Source organism: Rhodamnia argentea, chromosome 8, assembly GCF_020921035.1.
Source record: "Rhodamnia argentea isolate NSW1041297 chromosome 8, ASM2092103v1, whole genome shotgun sequence".
Taxonomy (NCBI): domain Eukaryota; kingdom Viridiplantae; phylum Streptophyta; class Magnoliopsida; order Myrtales; family Myrtaceae; genus Rhodamnia; species Rhodamnia argentea.
Genome location: NC_063157.1, coordinates 4,281,576 through 4,292,447, shown reverse-complemented (window position 1 = coordinate 4,292,447; position 10,872 = coordinate 4,281,576). Strand labels below are relative to the sequence as shown.

Sequence of the window (10,872 nt, the reverse complement as noted above, 5' to 3'; positions counted from 1 at the left end):
ACAGCCAGGAAGATCTAGGGATCAACGATACAGTAGGTACAAACAATCTACTTACAGGTACATGACAAGTGTAGCCATGCGCCGACCGCCATTCCTGGTATTACATTCATCAAGGAAGTAATCAAAGCGTGGCTCACACTTCTGCCCAACTTTATAGTGCAAAATTTGAAGTCCTTCTCCTTGCTCTGAAATTTCGAATTGTCAAATGGTTAGGGCTTAAATCTAGTTAAAGTCCAGAAGATATTCAAGGAGGCATAGAGTGACAAAAAGGAAGGTTATAGTAGCATCTACTTCATGAAAAATATCAACTGATCTCTTTGGTAACTGTAAAACAAATGAATTATTACGTTCAAACCGTTTAGTCTCAAAATTTCTCGACAAGTAGCTCTCTATGTACACATACAACAGCTACCTCATAATATTTCACAAGTGCAAAATCCTCTAAAACTGTAAAACATTGCTCTAACAAGGCTGAGAACTTATGCTGAATCAAATCTAAACTCTCATGCAAAACTCATCTATTCTACAGGGTTCTATAGACACGTACATACAGCACTCTCAAATGTTGGTAAACGTCCAGAACTCGTCTGATCCTTCAATTAGATAAACATATTACTCTCCACATCTGTAATTCTTGGGATAATTACCAAAATACAGGGGCTTTGTTTTTGGCCAGTACCTAAATACAGGAGCTTAATGTACTAATTACTCCTGTGGTTCCACAAAAGCATATCTTTATGAAGCTAGAAACAGGAAAGCAAGGAAGAAGTGACAACAGAACAGGTAAAAAATAACACTCTCGAACTTGGTAACGGCAGCCGAGAAAAATGTTAAAATGGTTATCCACCAATGCAAAACCTTAATGCAGCTCGGCCTCTTGCCTCTGGGTATGAAGGTGAAATCTGCAATTCTTCTCTCAATGTCTCCAATTATTTTATCACGTCCTCTCCCCAGAAATGTTCCGGAACTCTATATGATGACGTAGGAGCTTCTTATGGTTAAGTCCAGCTAATAATTCAAACTCACGGTACAGGGGGATTCAAATTTCGTTCATGCACCATTGAAGATGGAAATTTCGGGTCCACACCTGCTATCACTACTTTTGCCATTTTCACTATCTAACAGTTGACTTCTGCGTATGAGGCGTTGCAAGTTCGATGAGGTATTCACATTCTTCCTTAGACTGGAAACAGGCAAAGGGTGTAGGGTCATGATGTGCAAATGGGCTTGCCAGTCATAGACCTCAACGGAAACGACAATCTACTACCAATATTTAAACACATGAAGGCAGATTTGCGGTGGAAAATGCAGAAGAAGGCATCAAGTGCACCAAAACTCGGAGCATAAAATGGGAAAGAGCGGAATCATGGGTCAAATGACTCATGAACAAGAACTCCTATGTTCTGTCTAAAACATTTGTCCCTATTGTCTTTTTTTTCCTAAGAAAGTAGTGTCCTTCTAATATTCCACTGAACTAGTGAAACAGAAATTTTTAAGAATCGCATAGCATTCCGTCAAGATGCATCCACGATTTCTCACAGCGACGATGCATCCACAATTGCTCACAACAATCAAGAGATTCAAGAAACCATGCAACGATTATGCCAGTGCATACTTCATCTAAACGACATGCTACAATTCAGCTAAAAAATTGATCCCACAGGAGTTACTGATTGCTTCTTATACAACAGCATCGGCATATACATCTAACCTTCATTAAGCCATTGAAACTCACAGTTGCAGTTAGATGTGCTGCAGCAAGCATGTGAAATTTGACGCCCTTCTTCACATCTGATCATCTCTTTCAAACTCGCCTGGGGCTGGCCACGGCTGGCCACCCTCGGCCAGGGCCGGCGGCGGGCGGTGACAGCAGCCTAGCCTCACCGGCCAGGCCCTGCCCAGCTGCTCTTCATCCTCCTTTTTCTTTTTAGTTTTTGCTTTTTAAAATTAATTTTTTAGCCTTTTCTTGATTTTTTAAATTAATTTAAAATGAAATTTGAAAGGAAAATAATAAAAAAAAATGCCACATATGAGAGAAAAATTAATTTTAAAATGCCACATCATCACTTTCCGTTAAATAAGTTGACGGTGTTAATGAAAGTACTCGATTAAATCAATTTGACAAATTTTTGGACTCGATTGCATCTTTTGCAAGTTTTAGGACTCAATTGCACTTTCACAACAACTTTTAGGACTTCTAGTGAACATATCTCTTTCTTTTATGATTAGCCGTTGGTAGTGCAGCCGCAACGCGGGCAGTGAAATCGGAAAAAATCGATCATGCTTCAATGAGATTTTGCAAACTACATCCGCATAGCTCTTGAACAACAAACCTCAATTCTTACGCCGCAAATAAGTATCACATCGGATGCCCGGACAAGAAATAGAGGATTGCCATTATCTACATCAACATGAGGAGTCTTTTCACGGCAACGGCGGTCATGTTCGGCCATCAAGGCAACTTTTTCTTATTTACAAAGTAAAAGGAACATCCGTTTTGTTCGTAACTATAGCACAACCTTAGATACCCGGCTATTTAAAGTTTAATGAAACATTTTCCAACTCTTACGAACTGATTAAACACAAGCTTGTAACGATAATTTCGACCCAAAATAATTTACATACGACTTGATAGATTTGAACTAGCAACCTTCGATTTCGACCGAAAAAAAAAGAAAAAGAAAAAATAACTAGCAACCGTCTATACTTAAGTTGAAAAAAAATCTGCCGACGCACCCAACAGATCATGCCAACCTTGAAAGGTTACAGTTGTGCAAGTTAAATAGCCAAGAAGAGCTAGTACCAAGAGAATGACAAATACCACGTTGATTGAGAGTCAAGAATGTACTTGGCTTACAAATTGGGTCCCGTCCTCTTTCCCTTATAACGACTTGCTTCAAATCATAGCCATGGGGGTTAACGGTGTGGCCCTGGCGAACAAGCTAGGCGTCTTTGTTTCCATCGTACATGGTTTTAAAAGGGTTGGTTCGTCCCTTCCGCCATTGCCGCCGTGCATGTGCGCGATACAGTCGGGGAGTCGGGTCGAGGCCATTTAGAGCACGACCCCGGTTTGCTCGATTGGAGGTTTTAGTTCTATACCTTCCTCTTCGGTTTTTATTTTCCGTCATCTTTGGTCGGGAAACATTTCATCCTTCTTGCTGCCTGCTGGTTTTACGTATCGGTGAAGATCAAGCTGTTGCACGTCAATATGGACTTTGCTGCTGAGGTTGACAGAACTTCCAACAACTTCCTTTTGGTAATTTCATGCCCAAAAAGAACTAAGCAAATAGAAAAGGATGGGCAAAAGAATCAAACATTTCAAACCTTTGGATTTCCTCCGCGCACGAGTATCGCAATGGATTTACTGTGTGTAGGCTTTTCTCTAACTATAAGGCACGTGTCCTAAGTGATTTTTCGAACTTTTTATTCGTAGTAACTCAAAACATTTTACTGGGATGAACATGCGATGTAAATGCGATGCAATACCCACGGGGTAAGTGATAATTTATGCAGCATACGAGATCGAAGATGTATTGGATGGTGATTACCGAGATAAGAGGTTAACGTAATTTATTTTTCAAATTTAAAATAAATAAATAAGACAAAAGAGGGAGAGTCGCTGAATCATGCTAATAGATGTCAAATTGCTTTTTTTTTTTTTGTACAATAATCACTGTTTGCCAGCTAATTAGTCATAGGTTTGTTTGCAATGACTTTTACTTTTTATTTTTTAATTTCGTTTATTATTTTGCAGCTCGACATTTTCTACTTTTATTTTTTCCCAAAATACCCGTAATTTTTACTATATATAATGTTGGCACATTAATTTAGGGATAAGTATAAAAAAAGTTCTAAATCTATCACATTGATGCCAATTCAGTCCTAAACCTTTTGTATTTGTGCCAACCGAGTTCATTCAGCTAATTTTGATGGAAAACCACTTACGTGGATGCTAGTCATTCCATGACTTACGCCGACGTGGACACATTTTTAGGATTGAATTTCCGGCCAAAATTAGATGGATGGATTCAATTAACACAAATGCAAAAGGTTTAGGATTGAATTGGCATCGAGAAAAGGTTTAAGACAAATTTTGTTACAAATGCAATACGTTTAGAACTTTTTTTTTTATACTTTCTCCAAAAATCTATGTGAAGCTTATGTACTTTTTGAAATATAAATAACATTCTAAACATTGAGGAGAAAATGAAAAAGATTACACGTTTTACTTCTTAAAAGCAAACGAAAGATGCAATAGAACAACTGTAAACGGGCTCTAAATATCTTAATTTATGAATGTGTTTTAGGGCCATTGACGTAGTGTTTTTGCTCCAATAAAACAGCCAAAAACAGAACAGAAAAGGAAAAAAAAAAAAAGGAGGTATGTTTCAAAAACTAAGTGGTGTCTGTCTTCAGGAGATGTTTACCAGGAATATGTGCGTGGGATTTGCATGCAGGAAATGTTTGTAACCGCAGATGTTGGAAATACACGATTAAGGAGGAGACGCCAAAGAGCAGAGTACTCTGTTCCGCTTCGTGTCTCGCTCAGGAAGATCCTCGAGTAAGAACTCAACAAGTCACTCCCCGCTTTCACTGCGCCTTCAATGGACATCACGACAAGAACTCGCCGCTTCATCTGAAACACGACTTTGAACTCACCCAGCTTCAACCTCTCTCTCTCTCTCGCAGACCCAGCTGGTGTGTCAAATTCGATCATGGGTAATCTCTGAGAAATGCGACCCGACATGCGTTTCGACTGTTTTCTGTCGAGTTCTTGAGACGGATTAAGCACGTTCCTTTGTGTGATTAACGAGTTCTTTCATTTATTTGCTTTTGGCCCCTCTGTATTTGTTGATGCAGGGAGTGAGAATCCATTCGATAAAAGCATGTTGAGGACGCTTGAGAAGCCCGGCGGTGGCGAGTTTGGCAAGTACTACGCTTTGCCAGCTCTCGACGACCCTCGAATCGGTCAAGTCCCCACTTTTTCTTCTGTTTTATGCATGTTTTAGCTGCTGATGATTTGTGTAGTATCGATGTTTGTATGAAAGATCAAAATGACAGTCTTTCAACTTTTCTGTCATAAGGAAGCAGGAGCAACAATTTTCTGTCATTCTTGTCGGGCATTGTTATTATCGATCACGGCCCGAGTCTTGCCTTTTCGTTCTTTACGTAAGAAATTTGATTTATTACAACAAATGATGAGGAATCGAGCTACGTGAAAGGTAGGCCAAGCAGGCCGGCTGCTGCAGATTTCGGTTGATCACTCACCTTGTCATTGTAAAAACTCTTTATCGTGTGTAAGTGTCAATGCATATCTCGCGTACAGAATTATCTGCTTAGCTCTGTTGATTAGCACACTTAAATAGATGAGAACCGAGGGAAATTCTGACTCCTGAAGTTATCTCCTTTTTGGGCTTTGTACAGTTTCGAAATTCTGAAATAGTACCTTTGAGAACGAAGACTGATGTATGCTAGGTTAGGTGCTGACAGAGAGTTAGTTTTGACGATGCAGATAGGCTTCCAATATCTATTAAGGTCCTCCTTGAATCGGCAATCAGAAACTGTGATGAGTTTCAGATCAAATGTCAGGATGTTGAGAAAATCATTGATTGGGAGAACACTTCTTCAAAGCGGGTTGAAATTCCCTTCATGCCAGCTAGAGTATTGCTTCAGGTGAACATTGTTCACAAATTTAAAAATGCCCGGGACCTTTTAGTTACCCCATTTTATGATGGCCGTTATCTTTTTCCTCAGGATTTTACAGGAGTGCCTGCTCTTGTTGATCTGGCTTGCATGTGCGATGCTGTCAAGAACCTCGGAGGAGACCCAGAAAAAATCAATCCGATGGTTAGCAATGTGTGCACGCGCTAGACCAGTGTTTTGTTTCGCCTTCAAACCAACAAGCCAAAAGGGAACGATGAAATGATTTAAATAACAGGACATGTAGAGGACAAGCTCTTCGAGTCTTCATGTAGATACTTAGAGAGCTGATGCACAGTTTATGTTATGCAGGTTCTGGTAGATCTTGTTATTGACCACTCAGTTCAAGCTGATGTGGTAAGGTCAGAAAATGCAGTGCAGGCGAATATGGAACTCGAGTTTGAACGTAACAAAGAAAGATTCGGTTTTCTCAAGTGGGGAGCCATAGCGTTCCATAAAATGCTTGTTCTTCCACCTGGAGGCGGGATTGTCCACCAGGTGTTACAAGATAGTGCATGAATTTTGTAGGAGCCCGAAAGAAAGAATTTATCATGTGCTATACCAACAAGAACCGTGTAGAATTTATCGTGTGCTATACCAACAAGAACCGTGTACTATGTTGGGCAAACTAGTCCTTAGAGACTCAATTTAATCTACTCCTTCTCTAGCATTTACTTCGTCTAGACAAACATTGACTTTGCTAAATCTGATCTGTAGGTTAATTTGGAACACCTTGGCAGAGTTGTGTTTAATACCACTGGCGTTCTATACCCAGATAGTGTCATCGGTACCGATTCCCATACGACTATGATAGACGGGTTGGGAGTTGCTGGCTGGGGAGTTGGGGGAATAGAAGCTGAAGCTGCAATGCTTGGACAGGTAAAGAGTCCTGCACCGCTCTCTTAGGTTTATTTTTACATCCTTAAAAGATGCAATTGGTCGCACTAAGTTGATGATTTTTGCTGAAATGTCTACTGTCACAGTAGTTAACTAGTAATTGCCACAACTAGTTTTACTTGAACCACCTCAGCCTATTGCATATGCAGCCAATGAGTATGCTTCTTCCCGGGGTGGTTGGATTTAGATTATTGGGAGAACTGCGAGGAGGTGTGACAGCCACTGACTTGGTGTTGACAGTAACGCAAAGGCTGCGGAAGCACAGTGTTGTTGGAAAATTTGTTGAGTTCTATGGTATAAAATTTAGATATCTAATACAAAGATGTGTGATTTTTCCTTTCTAGGTATGTTTACATTCTTCCATTATAATAATATCAGTGCCACTCCACTGTACAGGATAAGGCATGAGTAAACTATCGTGAGCAGATCGGGCCATGATAGCTAACATGTCTCCCGAGCATGGCGCGACCATGGGATTCTTTCCAGTGGATCATGTCACTCTACAGTACCTCAAGTTGATTGGAAGGAGCGATGAAACTGTATGTCATTTCCAAACTACCGTGTCAGAAGCTTTAGCCGTATTTCCTCATTGAGACATCTGAGCTTATTGTGTAGGTTTCCATGATAGAGTCTTATCTGCGGGCTAATAACATGTTTGTGGACTATGGTGAGATAACGAGAAAGCTTTTTATCCGATTTCATTGTGCCACACTAGTCTATATTGGCTATTTCTGACTGGAGTTCTGTATAAACAAAGCCTCCGGCAGAGAAAGTTTTCTCCTCTTATCTAGAGCTCGATCTTAAAGATGTCGAACCCTCTGTCTCAGGGCCAAAGAGGTACAATCCTCTGAATGTTCATGAAATGGATACGTGCATATTTCATATTTTTGTCTCTTCTTGTGAGGATTAGGTTGTTTCAGGCCACATGACTGAGTTCTCTTGAAAGAAATGAAGGCGGACTGGCGTGCATCCTTGAACAATAAAGTAGGATTTAAGGTACTCTTTTTCATGCTCTTATACCAATCTTTGGTTATTATCCGCTATACCACATAATTAGCATGTTCAATGGTACTAAGGCCTCTCAGATTTTTTATGAACGTCACCATCAGGCAGCAGCAAATTCCTCTTTGGGAAGAATTCTGTGATGTCGAATATTGATATTTCAAATATTGGAAATATGCTTTGGTCATTCATATTTCATTTCATCTCAAGGAGCTGGCCGACTTCACGGTACATCTTTCAGGGATTTGCGATACCAGTGGAATCCCAGAGCAAGGTTACAGAGTTCACATTCAATGGGACTTGAGAAAAGCTTAGGCATGGTGATGTTGTCATAGCAGCTATTACCAGTTGCACTAATACCTCAAATCCTTGCGTAATGCTTGGGGCAGCTTTGCTCGCTAAGAAGGCCTGTGAATTAGGATTAGAGGTTAGATGGTGCTCTCATCTAGCTGATACTTTTCTTTAAAAATTTTTGGAAGAGGAAATTGCCTGTCTTATGTAGGTCCTCGAGTGATTTTACATGTAGAAGGTTACTATGATATACCATTTGCTCACAGAATTAAGAAAAATCAGTTGGTTTTCTAATTAGAATCTTCTGGCAGGTTAAACCGTGGATTAAGACAAGTCTTGCTCCTGGTTCGGGAGTTGTAACCAAATATCTGAAAAAGAGGTGCGTATACTTCAATCTGCTAATTGTCTCCCAAGATCCTCAGTTATTATATACACACTTGACTAAAGGCACTAGGCTCCGTGCCACAGTGGCTTGCAGAAGTACTTAAATCAGTTGGGCTTTCACACAGTCGGCTACGGGTGCACTACATGCATTGGGAACTCAGGAGATCTCCACAAGGCTGTTGCTTCCGCTATCACTGATAACGGTGAACTCTCTGCTCATTCCTTCTCTTGGTTTCAACTATTTCTTCACCATGTATGTCTTAGGAAATCCTTCTGAAGAGAGCCAGTTGTTGCTCTTTCAATCATCAGATATTGTAGAAGCAGCTGTACTCTCTGGCAACAGGAATTTCAAGGGCCGCGTGCATCCCCTTACGCGGGCTAATTATCTGGCTTCTCCCCCCCTTGTGGTTGCCTATGCTCTCTCCGGCACTGTATGTATTTTGTTTGTTCCATTCCTTTTTTTTCCGCTATGGTTAGATGAAGAGTGTGTTAATGACACTTTTAGCCCAGTCTTACCACTCTATAAGAGTGGTTGCTGCTGGCCATGCCGACTAGGCCAATACTTTGATTCACCCACTGTGATAAAAACAAAAGCAGTGTCACGTTAGGCACATGGTCTGCCGCACTTGACAATCCAGTGGCTAACCGGCCATTGTATCCTGAAGATAATTTTTGTTTGGCAGGTTGGCATTGATCTTAAGACAGAACCCCTTGGGCACGGAAAAGACGGGAAGAAGTGTAATTTTGAAGGCCATTTGGTCGACAAACGAAGAAATAGCAAATGTGAGCAACTGGCCTGATTAAAAATTGTGAAGTGTGACTTACTCTTTCCTCCAGGATTGTCAATATAAGGAGTAACTTAATATATTAGCTCTTCTATCTCTTCGATTATGCTATATTGCAGGCCGTGCAGTCAAATGTGCTTCCGGATATGTTCAGGGCCACATATGATGCAATAACTGAAGGAAATCCTCTGTGGAATGGATTACATGTGCCTTCTGGAATTCTTTATGCATGGGACCCGGCCTCGACTTACATTCTTAAGCCACCTTTCTTCAATGATATAACGATGACACCTCCGGGCCCGCGCAGCATGAAGGACGCATATTGCTTGCTCTTTCTTGGAGACAGCATCACGACTGGCCACATATCGCCATCCAGTAGCATCCACAAAGACAGTCCTGCTGCTAAGTACATGGTGGAACACGGGGTTGATAGGAGAGACTTCAACTCTTATGGGAGTCGCCGTGGCAATTACGAGGTGATGGTGAGGGGCACTTTCGCCAACATCCGAATTGTCAACAAGCTCCTGGATGGAGAAGTCGGGCCTAGGACGATCCACATCCCCAGTGGGGAAAAGATGCGCGTGTTCGATGCTGCTATGGTAACTTTTCACTCGCATGAATCTATGAACTTCTGCAGCTTGAACTGATAAATGCTTTATTACCTGGGACTTGTCAAAATCAGTCGACTAAGAAAGTCTCCAAAACCTTCCTCAAACACTTAGGTGCATTGTTATACATTTGAGGATGCTATTTGTCTGTTCTAAGTCGAGCCGAATCAACATTGTTAATGAGTATAACTACATTCTGAGCTGTTAACTGCTCTTTTTGACAGAATCACTTTGTATTTGTTCCTTACTTTCTCAGAGATACAGGAATGAGGGCCAAGACACTATTGTTTTGGCTGGTTCTGAGTACGGCATAGGGAGTTCCCAGGACGGAGCAGCCAAGGGTCCGATGTTACTGGTATGCCTATTTTCGGAGGACTCTTTTTTTCTCTCCTGATCATATGTTTTTGCTGTTCCACTCATACCCTTGCAACAACCAAAACTTTAGGGGGGTGAAAGCGGTCATAGCAAAGAGCTTCGAGCAAACTCACCGCAGTAATCTAGTCGGAATGGGGATTATCCCGCTCTGTTTCGAACCTGGAGAGGATGCCGAGACTCTTGGGCTGAATGGCCACGAAAGATACAGGATCGACCTTCCGAACAAAGTGAGTAGATTGAAACCCGATCAAGATGTGAAAGTAGTGACAGACAACGGCAAGTCATTCACGTGTACATTGCGCTTCGACACAGAGGTAGCTGGATTTCTCAGATTACACTTCAGCCATTCATCTTTACTTACTCTATATCCTATGTATGTTGAATCCACCCTTGGCTAGTGCAGGTGGAACTGGCTTATTTTGATCACAGCGGTATCATGCAGTATGTCATCCGGACCTTAGTCAAGGATAAGCACAACGAGTGATTGCCCGGGTTACGGAAACAGGAAATTCAACGTGTGTGTATTAGACTTAGGAAATGAGCACGATGTGTGTAGTTATGGAATGAACATCCATAGATCGTGAACTAAACCTGGAAGTGATGTTTAGCCAAAGGAGAGAGACAATCATGAAAGAGTTTCTTGTGCTTGTTAATGCTATTCACGGCTCCACGGGAAGCAAGTCAAATTCGGGTGATTTAACAGAACAGCAAGTATTCACACACACAGGCATATGCAAATTGGTACATGTTTATGGGATCAGACACGATTAAAGTTAGGACAATTTGAGTATTCCATGTCCAAGTCAAAAATAAGGTTGATGCCATCAAAC

The 10,872-nt window shown here is 41.2% G+C and overlaps 1 pseudogene; it reads left to right on the top strand.

Moving 5' to 3' along the window:
• Window positions 1–994: 994 nt before the first annotated feature.
• On the top strand, window positions 995–10,838 carry LOC115744680 (annotated as a pseudogene).
• The last annotated feature ends 34 nt before the right edge of the window (window positions 10,839–10,872 follow it).